Consider the following 16,390-nt stretch of genomic DNA (forward strand, 5'->3'; position numbering starts at 1 on the left):
CTGGGCATCTTTGAAATACCTATACAAACTTGTTCCTACATAGTAACTTGCATCTTTGAATGAGAATGTGCTTGCTTACAGCAACGTGCTATATGTTCTGAATGCCCGAATTGGGAATCTGTGTCAAAACTTTGTTAGGAATTATGTGATCCTTACTAGCTGGAAGTAAGGGAGATGGGGCATGAAGTTATTTCTAGGAGTTGGACACATACCAAGTTTAGCTCAGTTCTGGGCATCTTTGAAACACCTATACAAACTTGTTCCTACATAGTAACTTGCAACTTTGAATGAGAATGTGCTTGCTTACAGCAACGTGCTATATGTTCTGAATGCCCGATTTGGGAATCTGTGTCAAAACTTTGTTAGTAATTATGTGAACCTTACTAGCTGGAAGTAAGGGAGATGGGGAATGAAGTTATTTCTTGGAGTTGGAGACATACCAAGTTTAGCTCAGTTCTGGGCATCTTTGAAATACCTAGACAAACTTGTTCCTACATAGTAACTTGCAACTTTGAATGAGAATGTGCTTGCTTGCAGCAACGTGCTATATGTTCTGAATGCCCGATTTGGGAATCTGTGTCAAAACTTTGTTAGGAATTATGTGATCCTTACTAGCTGGAAGTAAGGGAGATGGGGCATGAAGTTATTTCTAGGAGTTGGACACATACCAAGTTTAGCTCAGTTCTGTGCATCTTTGAAATACCTTTACAAACTTGTTCCTACATAGTATCTTGCATCTTTGAATGAGAATGTGCTTGCTTACAGCAACGTGCTATATGTTCTGAATGCCCGAATTGGCAATCTGTGTCAAAACTTTGTTAGGAATTATGTAATCGTTACTAGCTGGAAGTAAGGGAGATGGGGCATGAAGTTATTTCTAGGAATTGGACACATACCAAGTTTACCTCAGTTCTGGGCATCTTTGAAATGTCTATACAAACTTGTTCCTACATAGTCACTTGCATCTTTGAATGAGAATGTGCTTGCTTACAGCAACGTGCTATATGTTCTGAATGCCCGAATTGGGAATCTGTGTCAAAACTTTGTTAGGAATTATGTGATCCTTACTAGCTGGAAGTAAGGGAGATGGGGCATGAAGTTATTTCTAGGAGTTGGACACATACCAAGTTTAGCTCAGTTCTGGGCATCTTTGAAATACCTATACAAACTTGTTCCTGCATAGTAACTTGCATCTTTGATTGAGAATGTGCTTGCTTACAGCAAGGTGCTATATGTTCTGAATGCCCGAATTGGGAATCTGTGTCAAAACTTTGTTAGGAATTATGTGATCCTTACTAGCTGGAAGTAAGGGAGATGGGGCATGAAGTTATTTCTAGGAGTCGGACACATACCAAGTTTAGCTCAGTTCTGGGCATCTTTGAAATACCTATACAAACTTGTTCCTGCATAGTAACTTGCAACTTTGAATGAGAATGTGCTTGCTTACAGCAACGTGCTATATGTTCTGAATGCCCGAATTGGGAATCTGTGTCAAAACTTTGTTAGGAATTATGTGATCCTTACTAGCTGGAAGTACGGGAGATGGGGCATGAAGTTATTTCTTGGAGTTGGAGACATACCAAGTTTAGCTCAGTTCTGGGCATCTTTGAAATACCTATACAAACTTGTTCCTACATAGTAACTTGCAACTTTGAATGAGAATGTGCTTGCTTGCAGCAACGTGCTATATGTTCTGAATGCCCGAATAGGAAATCTGTGTCAAAACTTTGTTAGGAATTATGTGATCCTTACTAGCTGGAAGTAAGGGAGATGGAGCATGACGTTAATTCTAGGAATTCGACACATACCAAGTTTAGCTCAGTTCTGGGCATCTTTGAAATACCTATACAAACTTGTTCCTACATAGTAACTTGCATCTTTGAATGAGATTGTGCTTGCTTACAGCAACGTGCTATATGTTCTGAATGCCCGAATTGGCAATCTGTGTCAAAACTTTGTTAGGAATTATGTGATCCTTACTAGCTGGAAGTAAGGGAGATGGGGCATGAAGTTATTTCTAGGAGTTGGACACATACCAAGTTTAGCTCAGTTCTGGGCATCTTTGAAATACCTATACAAACTTGTTCCTACATAGTAACTTGCAACTTTGAATGAAAATGTGCTTGCTTACAGCAACGTGCTATATGTTCTGAATGCCCGAATTGGGAATCTGTGTCAAAATGTTGTTAGGAATTATGTGATCCTTACTAGCTGGAAGTAAGGGAGATGGGGCATGAAGTTATTTCTAGGAGTTGGACACATTCCAAGTTTAGCTCAGTTCTGGGCATCATTGAAATACCTAAACAAACTTGTTCCTACATAGTAACTGCATCTTTGAATGAGAATGTGCTTGCCTACAGCAACGTGCTATATGTTCTGAATGCCCGAATTGGGAATCTGTGTCAAAACTTTGTTAGGAATTATGTGATCCTTACTAGCTGGAAGTAAGGGAGATGGGGCATGAAGTTATTTCTAGGAGTTGGACACATACCAAGTTTAGCTCAGTTCTGGGCATCTTTGAAATACCTAGACAAACTTGTTCCTACATAGTAACTTGCAACTTTGAATGAGAATGTGCTTGCTTACAGCAACGTGCTATATGTTCTGAATGCCCGAATTGGGAATCTGTGTCAAAACTTTGTTAGGAATTATGTGATCCTTACTAGCTGGAAGTAAGGGAGATGGGGCATGAAGTTATTTCTAGGAGTTGGACACATACCAAGTTTAGCTCAGTTCTGGGCATCTTTGAAATACCTAGACAAACTTGTACCTACATAGTAACTTGCATCTTTGAATGAGAATCTGCTTGCTTACAGCAAGGTGCTATATGTTCTGAATGCCCGAATTGGCAATCTGTGTCAAAACTTTGTTAGGAATTATGTGATCCTTACTAGCTGGAAGTAAGGGAGATGGGGCATGAAGTTATTTCTAGGAGTTGGACACATACCAAGTTTAGCTCAGTTCTGGGCATCTTTGAAATACCTATACAAACTTGTTCCTACATAGTAACTTGCAACTTTGAATGAAAATGTGCTTGCTTACAGCAACGTGCTATAGGTTCTGAATGCCCGAATTGGGAATCTGTCTCAAAACTTTGTTAGGAATTATGTGATCCTTACTAGCTGGAAGTAAGGGAGATGGGGCATGAAGTTATTTCTAGGAGTTGGACACATACCAAGTTTAGCTCAGTTCTGGGCATCTTTGAAATACATATACAAACTTGTTCCTAGCTAGTAACTTGCATCTTTGAATGAGAATCTGCTTGCTTACAGCAACGTGCTATATGTTCTGAATGCCCGAATTGGAAATCTGTGTCAAAACTTTGTTAGGAATTATGTGATCCTTACTAGCTGGAAGTAAGGGAGATGGGGCATGAAGTTATTTCTAGGAGTTGGACACATACCAAGTTTAGCTCAGTTCTGGGCATCTTTGAAATACCTATACAAACTTGTTCCTACATAGTAACTTGCATCTTTGAATGAGAATGTGCTTGCTTACAGCAACGTGCTATATGTTCTGAATGCCCGAATTGGGAATCTGTGTCAAAACTTTGTTAGGAATTATGTGATCCTTACTAGCTAGAAGTAAGGGAGATGGGGCATGAAGTTATTTCTAGGAGTTCGACACATACCAAGTTTAGCTCAGTTCTGGGCATCTTTGAAATACCTATACAAACTTGTTCCTACATAGTAACTTGCATCTTTGAATGAGAATGTGCTTGCTTACAGCAACGTGCTATATGTTCTGAATGCCCGAATTGGCAATCTGTGTCAAAACTTTGTTAGGAATTATGTGATCCTTACTAGCTGGAAGTAAGGGAGATGGGGCATGAAGTTATTTCTAGGAGTTGGACAAATACCAAGTTTAGCTCAGTTCTGGGCATCTTTGAAACACCTATACAAACTTGTTCCTACATAGTAACTTGCAACTTTGAATGAGAATGTGCTTGCTTACAGCAACGTGCTATATGTTCTGAATGCCCGATTTGGGAATCTGTGTCAAAACTTTGTTAGGAATTATGTGATCCTTACTAGCTGGAAGTAAGGGAGATGGGGAATGAAGTTATTTCTTGGAGTTGGAGACATACCAAGTTTAGCTCAGTTCTGGGCATCTTTGAAATACCTAGACAAACTTGTTCCTACATAGTAACTTGCAACTTTGAATGAGAATGTGCTTGCTTGCAGCAACGTGCTATATGTTCTGAATGCCCGATTTGGGAATCTGTGTCAAAACTTTGTTAGGAATTATGTGATCCTTACTAGCTGGAAGTAAGGGAGATGGGGCATGAAGTTATTTCTAGGAGTTGGACACATACCAAGTTTAGCTCAGTTCTGTGCATCTTTGAAATACCTTTACAAACTTGTTCCTACATAGTAACTTGCATCTTTGAATGAGAATGTGCTTGCTTACAGCAACGTGCTATATGTTCTGAATGCCCGAATTGGCAATCTGTGTCAAAACTTTGTTAGGAATTATGTAATCGTTACTAGCTGGAAGTAAGGGAGATGGGGCATGAAGTTATTTCTAGGAATTGGACACATACCAAGTTTACCTCAGTTCTGGGCATCTTTGAAATATCTATACAAACTTGTTCCTACATAGTAACTTGCATCTTTGAATGAGAATGTGCTTGCTTACAGCAACGTGCTATATGTTCTGAATGCCCGAATTGGGAATCTGTGTCAAAACTTTGTTAGGAATTATGTGATCCTTACTAGCTGGAAGTAAGGGAGATGGGGCATGAAGTTATTTCTAGGAGTTGGACACATACCAAGTTTAGCTCAGTTCTGGGCATCTTTGAAATACCTATACAAACTTGTTCCTACATAGTAACTTGCATCTTTGATTGAGAATGTGCTTGCTTACAGCAAGGTGCTATATGTTCTGAATGCCCGAATTGGGAATCTGTGTCAAAACTTTGTTAGGAATTATGTGATCCTTACTAGCTGGAAGTAAGGGAGATGGGGCATGAAGTTATTTCTAGGAGTCGGACACATACCAAGTTTAGCTCAGTTCTGGGCATCTTTGAAATACCTATACAAACTTGTTCCTACATAGTAACTTGCAACTTTGAATGAGAATGTGCTTGCTTACAGCAACGTGCTATATGTTCTGAATGCCCGAATTGGGAATCTGTGTCAAAACTTTGTTAGGAATTATGTGATCCTTACTAGCTGGAAGTAAGGGAGATGGGGCATGAAGTTATTTCTTGGAGTTGGAGACATACCAAGTTTAGCTCAGTTCTGGGCATCTTTGAAATACCTATACAAACTTGTTCCTACATAGTAACTTGCAACTTTGAATGAGAATGTGCTTGCTTGCAGCAACGTGCTATATGTTCTGAATGCCCGAATAGGAAATCTGTGTCAAAACTTTGTTAGGAATTATGTGATCCTTACTAGCTGGAAGTAAGGGAGATGGAGCATGAAGTTATTTCTAGGAATTCGACACATACCAAGTTTAGCTCAGTTCTGGGCATCTTTGAAATACCTATACAAACTTGTTCCTACATAGTAACTTGCATCTTTGAATGAGAATGTGCTTGCTTACAGCAACGTGCTATATGTTCTGAATGCCCGAATTGGCAATCTGTGTCAAAACTTTGTTAGGAATTATGTGATCCTTACTAGCTGGAAGTAAGGGAGATGGGGCATGAAGTTATTTCTAGGAGTTGGACACATACCAAGTTTAGCTCAGTTCTGGGCATCTTTGAAATACCTATACAAACTTGTTCCTACATAGTAACTTGCAACTTTGAATGAAAATGTGCTTGCTTACAGCAACGTGCTATATGTTCTGAATGCCCGAATTGGGAATCTGTGTCAAAACGTTGTTAGGAATTATGTGATCCTTACTAGCTGGAAGTAAGGGAGATGGGGCATGAAGTTATTTCTAGGAGTTGGACACATACCAAGTTTAGCTCAGTTCTGGGCATCTTTGAAATACCTAGACAAACTTGTTCCTACATAGTAACTTGCAACTTTGAATGAGAATGTGCTTGCTTACAGCAACGTGCTATATGTTCTGAATGCCCGAATTGGGAATCTGTGTCAAAACTTTGTTAGGAATTATGTGATCCTTACTAGCTGGATGTAAGGGAGATGGGGCATGAAGTTATTTCTAGGAGTTGGACACATACCAAGTTTAGCTCAGTTCTGGGCATCTTTGAAATACCTAGACAAACTTGTTCCTACATAGTAACTTGCGTCTTTGAATGAGAATCTGCTTGCTTACAGCAAGGTGCTATATGTTCTGAATGCCCGAATTGGCAATCTGTGTCAAAACTTTGTTAGGAATTATGTGATCCTTACTAGCTGGAAGTAAGGGAGATGGGGCATGAAGTTATTTCTAGGAGTTGGACACATACCAAGTTTAGCTCAGTTCTGGGCATCTTTGAAATACCTATACAAACTTGTTCCTACATAGTAACTTGCAACTTTGAATGAAAATGTGCTTGCTTACAGCAACGTGCTATAGGTTCTGAATGCCCGAATTGGGAATCTGTGTCAAAACTTTGTTAGGAATTATGTGATCCTTACTAGCTGGAAGTAAGGGAGATGGGGCATGAAGTTATTTCTAGGAGTTGGACACATACCAAGTTTAGCTCAGTTCTGGGCATCTTTGAAATACCTATACAAACTTGTTCCTAGCTAGTAACTTGCATCTTTGAATGAGAATCTGCTTGCTTACAGCAACGTGCTATATGTTCTGAATGCCCGAATTGGCAATCTGTGTCAAAACTTTGTTAGGAATTATGTGATCCTTACTAGCTGGAAGTAAGGGAGATGGGGCATGAAGTTATTTCTAGGAGTTGGACACATACCAAGTTTAGCTCAGTTCTGGGCATCTTTGAAATACCTATACAAACTTGTTCCTACATAGTAACTTGCAACTTTGAATGAGAATGTGCTTGCTTACAGCAACGTGCTATATGTTCTGAATGCCCGAATTGGGAATCTGTGTCAAAACTTTGTTAGGAATTATGTGATCCTTACTAGCTGGAAGTAAGGGAGATGGGGCATGAAGTTATTTCTAGGAGTTGGACACATACCAAGTTTAGCTCAGTTCTGGGCATCTTTGAAATACCTATACAAACTTGTTCCTACATAGTAACTTGCATCTTTGAATGAGAATGTGCTTGCTTACAGCAACGTGCTATATGTTCTGAATTCCCGAATTGGCAATCTGTGTCAAAACTTTGTTAGGAATTATGTGATCCTTACTAGCTGGAAGTAAGGGAGATGGGGCATGAAGTTATTTCTAGGAGTTGGACACATACCAAGTTTAGCTCAGTTCTGGGCATCTTTGAAATACCTATACAAACTTGTTCCTACCTAGTAATTTGCATCTTTGAATGAGAATGTGCTTGCTTACAGCAACGTGCTATATGTTCTGAATGCCCGAATAGGGAATCTGTGTCAAAACTTTGTTAGGAATTATGTGATCCTTACTAGCTGGAAGTAAGGGAGATGGGGCATGAAGTTATTTCTAGGAGTTGGACACATACCAAGTTTAGCTCAGTTCTGGGCATCTTTGAAACACCTATACAAACTTGTTCCTACATAGTAACTTGCAACTTTGAATGAGAATGTGCTTGCTTACAGCAACGTGCTATATGTTCTGAATGCCCGATTTGGGAATCTGTGTCAAAACTTTGTTAGGAATTATGTGATCCTTACTAGCTGGAAGTAAGGGAGATGGGGAATGAAGTTATTTCTTGGAGTTGGAGACATACCAAGTTTAGCTCAGTTCTGGGCATCTTTGAAATACCTATACAAACTTGTTCCTACATAGTAACTTGCAACTTTGAATGAAAATGTGCTTGCTTACAGCAACGTGCTATATGTTCTGAATGCCCGATTTGGGAATCTGTGTCAAAACTTTGTTAGGAATTATGTGATCCTTACTAGCTGGAAGTAAGGGAGATGGGGCATGAAGTTATTTCTAGGAGTTGGACACATACCAAGTTTAGCTCAGTTCTGGGCATCTTTGAAATACCTATACAAACTTGTTCCTACCTAGTAACTTGCATCTTTGAATGAGAATCTGCTTGCTTACAGCAACGTGCTATATGTTCTGAATGCCCGAATTGGGAATCTGTGTCAAAACTTTGTTAGGAATTATGTGATCCTTACTAGCTGGAAGTAAGGCAGATGGGGCATGAAGTTATTTCTAGGAGTTGGACACATACCAAGTTTAGCTCAGTTCTGGGCATCTTTGAAATACCTATACAAACTTGTTCCTACATAGTAACTTGCAACTTTGAATGAAAATGTGCTTGCTTACAGCAACGTGCTATAGGTTCTGAATGCCCGAATTGGGAATCTGTCTCAAAACTTTGTTAGGAATTATGTGATCCTTACTAGCTGGAAGTAAGGGAGATGGGGCATGAAGTTATTTCTAGGAGTTGGACACATACAAAGTTTAGCTCAGTTCTGGGCTTCTTTGAAATACCTATACATACTTGTTACTACATAGTAACTTGCATCTTTGAATGAGAATCTGCTTGCTTACAGCAACGTGCTATATGTTCTGAATGCCCGAATTGGCAATCTGTGTCAAAACTTTGTTAGGAATTATGTGATCCTTACTAGCTGGAAGTAAGGGAGATGGGGCATGAAGTTATTTCTAGGAGTTGGACACATACCAAGTTTAGCTCAGTTCTGGGCATCTTTGAAATACCTATACAAACTTGTTCCTACATAGTAACTTGCATCTTTGAATGAGAATGTGCTTGCTTACAGCAACGTGCTATATGTTCTGAATGCCCGAATTGGGAATCTGTGTCAAAACTTTGTTAGGAATTATGTGATCCTTACTAGCTGGAAGTAAGGGAGATGGGGCATGAAGTTATTTCTAGGAGTTGGACACATACCAAGTTTAGCTCAGTTCTGGGCATCTTTGAAATACCTATACAAACTTGTTCCTACATAGTAACTTGCATCTTTGAATGAGAATGTGCTTGCTTACAGCAACGTGCTATATGTTCTGAATTCCCGAATTGGCAATCTGTGTCAAAACTTTGTTAGGAATTATGTGATCCTTACTAGCTGGAAGTAAGGGAGATGGGGCATGAAGTTATTTCTAGGAGTTGGACACATACCAAGTTTAGCTCAGTTCTGGGCATCTTTGAAATACCTATACAAACTTGTTCCTACCTAGTAATTTGCATCTTTGAATGAGAATGTGCTTGCTTACAGCAATGTGCTATATGTTCTGAATGCCCGAATAGGGAATCTGTGTCAAAACTTTGTTAGGAATTATGTGATCCTTACTAGCTGGAAGTAAGGGAGATGGGGCATGAAGTTATTTCTAGGAGTTGGACACATACCAAGTTTAGCTCAGTTCTGGGCATCTTTGAAACACCTATACAAACTTGTTCCTACATAGTAACTTGCAACTTTGAATGAGAATGTGCTTGCTTACAGCAACGTGCTATATGTTCTGAATGCCCGATTTGGGAATCTGTGTCAAAACTTTGTTAGGAATTATGTGATCCTTACTAGCTGTAAGTAAGGGAGATGGGGATTGAAGTTATTTCTTGGAGTTGGAGACGTACCAAGTTTAGCTCAGTTCTGGGCATCTTTGAAATACCTATACAAACTTGTTCCTACATAGTAACTTGCAACTTTGAATGAGAATGTGCTTGCTTGCAGCAACGTGCTATATGTTCTGAATGCCCGATTTGGGAATCTGTGTCAAAACTTTGTTAGGAATTATGTGATCCTTACTAGCTGGAAGTAAGGGAGATGGGGCATGAAGTTATTTCTAGGAGTTGGACACGTACCAAGTTTAGCTCAGTTCTGTTCATCTTTGAAATACCTTTACAAACTTGTTCCTACATAGTAACTTGCATCTTTGAATGAGAATGTGCTTGCTTACAGCAACGTGCTATATGTTCTGAATGCCCGAATTGGCAATCTGTGTCAAAACTTTGTTAGGAATTATGTGATCGTTACTAGCTGGAAGTAAGGGAGATGGGGCATGAAGTTATTTCTAGGAGTTGGACACATACCAAGTTTACCTCAGTTCTGGGCATCTTTGAAATATCTATACAAACTTGTTCCTACATAGTAACTTGCATCTTTGAATGAGAATGTGCTTGCTTACAGCAACGTGCTATATGTTCTGAATGCCCGAATTGGCAATCTGTGTCAAAACTTTGTTAGGAATTATGTGATCCTTACTAGCTGGAAGTAAGGGAGATGGGGCATGAAGTTATTTCTAGGAGTTGGACACATACCAAGTTTAGCTCAGTTCTGGGCATCTTTGAAATACCTATACAAACTTGTTCCTACATAGTAACTTGCATCTTTGATTGAGAATGTGCTTGCTTACAGCAACGTGCTATATGTTCTGAATGCCCGAATTGGGAATCTGTGTCAAAACTTTGTTAGGAATTATGTGATCCTTACTAGCTGGAAGTAAGGGAGATGGGGCATGAAGTTATTTCTAGGAGTCGGACACATACCAAGTTTAGCTCAGTTCTGGGCATCTTTGAAATACCTATACAAACTTGTTCCTGCATAGTAACTTGCAACTTTGAATGAGAATGTGCTTGCTTACAGCAACGTGCTATATGTTCTAAATGCCCGAATTGGGAATCTGTGTCAAAACTTTGTTAGGAATTATGTGATCCTTACTAGCTGGAAGTAAGGGAGATGGGGCATGAAGTTATTTCTTGGAGTTGGAGACATACCAAGTTTAGCTCAGTTCTGGGCATCTTTGAAATACCTATACAAACTTGTTCCTACATAGTAACTTGCAACTTTGAATGAGAATGTGCTTGCTTGCAGCAACGTGCTATATGTTCTGAATGCCCGAATAGGAAATCTGTGTCAAAACTTTGTTAGGAATTATGTGATCCTTACTAGCTGGAAGTAAGGGAGATGGGGCATGAAGTTATTTCTAGGAATTCGAGACATAACAAGTTTAGCTCAGTTCTGGGCATCTTTGAAATACCTATACAAACTTGTTCCTACATAGTAACTTGCATCTTTGAATGAGAATGTGCTTGCTTACAGCAACGTGCTATATGTTCTGAATGCCCGAATTGGCAATCTGTGTCAAAACTTTGTTAGGAATTATGTGATCCTTACTAGCTGGAAGTAAGGGAGATGGGGCATGAAGTTATTTCTAGGAGTTGGACACATACCAAGTTTAGCTCAGTTCTGGGCATCTTTGAAATACCTATACAAACTTGTTCCTACATAGTAACTTGCAACTTTGAATGAAAATGTGCTTGCTTACAGCAACGTGCTATATGTTCTGAATGCCCGAATTGGGAATCTGTGTCAAAACTTTGTTAGGAATTATGTGATCCTTACTAGCTGGAAGTAAGGGAGATGGGGCATGAAGTTATTTCTAGGAGTTGGACACATACCAAGTTTAGCTCAGTTCTGGGCATCATTGAAATACCTAAACAAACGTGTTCCTACATAGTAACTGCATCTTTGAATGAGAATGTGCTTGCCTACAGCAACGTGCTATATGTTCTGAATGCCCGAATTGGGAATCTGTGTCAAAACTTTGTTAGGAATTATGTGATCCTTACTAGCTGGAAGTAAGGGAGATGGGGCATGAAGTTATTTCTAGGAGTTGGACACATACCAAGTTTAGCTCAGTTCTGGGCATCTTTGAAATACCTATACAAACTTGTTCCTACATAGTAACTTGCAACTTTGAATGAGAATGTGCTTGCTTACAGCAACGTGCTATATGTTCTGAATACCCGAATTGGGAATCTGTGTCAAAACTTTGTTAGGAATTATGTGATCCTTACTAGCTGGAAGTAAGGGAGATGGGGCATGAAGTTATTTCTAGGAGTTGGACACATACCAAGTTTAGCTCAGTTCTGGGCATCTTTGAAATACCTATACAAACTTGTTCCTACATAGTAACTTGCAACTTTGAATGAAAATGTTCTTGCTTACAGCAACGTGCTATATGTTCTGAATGCCCGAATTGGGAATCTGTGTCAAAACTTTGTTAGGAATTATGTGATCCTTACTAGCTGGAAGTAAGGGAGATGGGGCATGAAGTTATTTCTAGGAGTTGGACACAAACCAAGTTTAGCTCAGTTCTGGGCATCTTTGAAATACCTATACAAACTTGTTCCTACATAGTAACTTGCATCTTTGATTGCGAATGTGCTTGCTTACAGCAACGTGCTATATGTTCTGAATGCCCGAATTGGGAATCTGTGTCAAAACTTTGTTAGGAATTATGTGATCCTTACTAGCTGGAAGTAAGGGAGATGGGGCATGAAGTTATTTCTAGGAGTCGGACACATACCAAGTTTAGCTCAGTTCTGGGCATCTTTGAAATACCTAGACAAACTTGTTCCTGCATAGTAACTTGCAACTTTGAATGAGAATGTGCTTGCTTACAGCAACGTGCTATATGTTCTGAATGCCCGAATTGGGAATCTGTGTCAAAACTTTGTTAGGAATTATGTGATCCTTACTAGCTGGAAGTAAGGGAGATGGGGCATGAAGTTATTTCTTGGAGTTGGAGACATACCAAGTTTAGCTCAGTTCTGGGCATCTTTGAAATACCTATACAAACTTGTTCCTACATAGTAACTTGCAACTTTGAATGAGAATGTGCTTGCTTGCAGCAACGTGCTATATGTTCTGAATGCCCGATTTGGGAATCTGTGTCAAAACTTTGTTAGGAATTATGTGATCCTTACTAGCTGGAAGTAAGGGAGATGGGGCATGAAGTTATTTCTAGGAGTTGGACACATACCAAGTTTAGCTCAGTTCTGTGCATCTTTGAAATACCTTTACAAACTTGTTCCTACATAGTAACTTGCATCTTTGAATGAGAATGTGCTTGCTTACAGCAACGTGCTATATGTTCTGAATGCCCGAATTGGGAATCTGTGTCAAAACTTTGTTAGGAATTATGTGATCCTTACTAGCTGGAAGTAAGGGAGATGGGGCATGAAGTTATTTCTTGGAGTTGGAGACATACCAAGTTTAGCTCAGTTCTGGGCATCTTTGAAATACCTATACAAACTTGTTCCTACATAGTAACTTGCAACTTTGAATGAGAATGTGCTTGCTTGCAGCAACGTGCTATATGTTCTGAATGCCCGATTTGGGAATCTGTGTCAAAACTTTGTTAGGAATTATGTGATCCTTACTAGCTGGAAGTAAGGGAGATGGAGCATGAAGTTATTTCTAGGAATTCGACACATACCAAGTTTAGCTCAGTTCTGGGCATCTTTGAAATACCTATACAAACTTGTTCCTACATAGTAACTTGCATCTTTGAATGAGAATGTGCTTGCTTACAGCAACGTGCTATATGTTCTGAATGCCCGAATTGGCAATCTGTGTCAAAACTTTGTTAGGAATTATGTGATCCTTACTAGCTGGAAGTAAGGGAGATGGGGCATGAAGTTATTTCTAGGAGTTGGACACATACCAAGTTTAGCTCAGTTCTGGGCATCTTTGAAATACCTATACAAACTTGTTCCTACATAGTAACTTGCAACTTTGAATGAAAATGTGCTTGCTTACAGCAACGTGCTATATGTTCTGAATGCCCGAATTGGCAATCTGTGTCAAAACTTTGTTAGGAATTATGTGATCCTTACTAGCTGGAAGTAAGGGAGATGGGGCATGAAGTTATTTCTAGGAGTTGGACACATACCAAGTTTAGCTCAGTTCTGGGCATCTTTGAAATACCTATACAAACTTGTTCCTACATAGTAACTTGCAACTTTGAATGAAAATGTGCTTGCTTACAGCAACGTGCTATATGTTCTGAATGCCCGAATTGGGAATCTGTGTCAAAACTTTGTTAGGAATTATGTGATCCTTACTAGCTGGAAGTAAGGGAGATGGGGCATGAAGTTATTTCTAGGAGTTGGACACATACCAAGTTTAGCTCAGTTCTGGGCATCTTTGAAATACCTATACAAACTTGTTCCTACATAGTAACTTGCAACTTTGAATGAGAATGTGCTTGCTTGCAGCAACGTGCTATATGTTCTGAATGCCCGATTTGGGAATCTGTGTCAAAACTTTGTTAGGAATTATGTGATCCTTACTAGCTGGAAGTAAGGGAGATGGAGCATGAAGTTATTTCTAGGAATTCGACACATACCAAGTTTAGCTCAGTTCTGGGCATCTTTGAAATACCTATACAAACTTGTTCCTACATAGTAACTTGCATCTTTGAATGAGAATGTGCTTGCTTACAGCAACGTGCTATATGTTCTGAATGCCCGAATTGGCAATCTGTGTCAAAACTTTGTTAGGAATTATGTGATCCTTACTAGCTGGAAGTAAGGGAGATGGGGCATGAAGTTATTTCTAGGAGTTGGACACATACCAAGTTTAGCTCAGTTCTGGGCATCTTTGAAATACCTATACAAACTTGTTCCTACATAGTAACTTGCAACTTTGAATGAAAATGTGCTTGCTTACAGCAACGTGCTATATGTTCTGAATGCCCGAATTGGCAATCTGTGTCAAAACTTTGTTAGGAATTATGTGATCCTTACTAGCTGGAAGTAAGGGAGATGGGGCATGAAGTTATTTCTAGGAGTTGGACACATACCAAGTTTAGCTCAGTTCTGGGCATCTTTGAAATACCTATACAAACTTGTTCCTACATAGTAACTTGCAACTTTGAATGAAAATGTGCTTGCTTACAGCAACGTGCTATATGTTCTGAATGCCCGAATTGGGAATCTGTGTCAAAACTTTGTTAGGAATTATGTGATCCTTACTAGCTGGAAGTAAGGGAGATGGGGCATGAAGTTATTTCTAGGAGTTGGACACATACCAAGTTTAGCTCAGTTCTGGGCATCATTGAAATACCTAAACAAACGTGTTCCTACATAGTAACTGCATCTTTGAATGAGAATGTGCTTGCTTACAGCAACGTGCTATATGTTCTGAATGCCCGAATTGGGAATCTGTGTCAAAACTTTGTTAGGAATTATGTGATCCTTACTAGCTGGAAGTAAGGGAGATGGGGCATGAAGTTATTTCTAGGAGTTGGACACATACCAAGTTTAGCTCAGTTCTGGGCATCTTTGAAATACCTATACAAACTTGTTCCTACATAGTAACTTGCAACTTTGAATGAGAATGTGCTTGCTTACAGCAACGTGCTATATGTTCTGAATACCCGAATTGGGAATCTGTGTCAAAACTTTGTTAGGAATTATGTGATCCTTACTAGCTGGAAGTAAGGGAGATGGGGCATGAAGTTATTTCTAGGAGTTGGACACATACCAAGTTTAGCTCAGTTCTGGGCATCTTTGAAATACCTATACAAACTTGTTCCTACATAGTAACTTGCAACTTTGAATGAAAATGTTCTTGCTTACAGCAACGTGCTATATGTTCTGAATGCCCGAATTGGGAATCTGTGTCAAAACTTTGTTAGGAATTATGTGATCCTTACTAGCTGGAAGTAAGGGAGATGGGGCATGAAGTTATTTCTTGGAGTTGGAGACATACCAAGTTTAGCTCAGTTCTGGGCATCTTTGAAATACCTATACAAACTTGTTCCTACATAGTAACTTGCAACTTTGAATGAGAATGTGCTTGCTTGCAGCAACGTGCTATATGTTCTGAATGCCCGAATAGGAAATCTGTGTCAAAACTTTGTTAGGAATTATGTGATCCTTACTAGCTGGAAGTAAGGGAGATGGGGCATGAAGTTATTTCTAGGAATTCGAGACATAACAAGTTTAGCTCAGTTCTGGGCATCTTTGAAATACCTATACAAACTTGTTCCTACATAGTAACTTGCATCTTTGAATGAGAATGTGCTTGCTTACAGCAACGTGCTATATGTTCTGAATGCCCGAATTGGCAATCTGTGTCAAAACTTTGTTAGGAATTATGTGATCCTTACTAGCTGGAAGTAAGGGAGATGGGGCATGAAGTTATTTCTAGGAGTTGGACACATACCAAGTTTAGCTCAGTTCTGGGCATCTTTGAAATACCTATACAAACTTGTTCCTACATAGTAACTTGCAACTTTGAATGAAAATGTGCTTGCTTACAGCAACGTGCTATATGTTCTGAATGCCCGAATTGGGAATCTGTGTCAAAACTTTGTTAGGAATTATGTGATCCTTACTAGCTGGAAGTAAGGGAGATGGGGCATGAAGTTATTTCTAGGAGTTGGACACATACCAAGTTTAGCTCAGTTCTGGGCATCATTGAAATACCTAAACAAACGTGTTCCTACATAGTAACTGCATCTTTGAATGAGAATGTGCTTGCTTACAGCAACGTGCTATATGTTCTGAATGCCCGAATTGGGAATCTGTGTCAAAACTTTGTTAGGAATTATGTGATCCTTACTAGCTGGAAGTAAGGGAGATGGGGCATGAAGTTATTTCTAGGAGTTGGAC

This window comes from Diceros bicornis, chromosome 20, assembly GCF_020826845.1.
Source record: "Diceros bicornis minor isolate mBicDic1 chromosome 20, mDicBic1.mat.cur, whole genome shotgun sequence".
In the NCBI taxonomy this organism is placed as follows: Eukaryota; Metazoa; Chordata; class Mammalia; order Perissodactyla; family Rhinocerotidae; genus Diceros; species Diceros bicornis.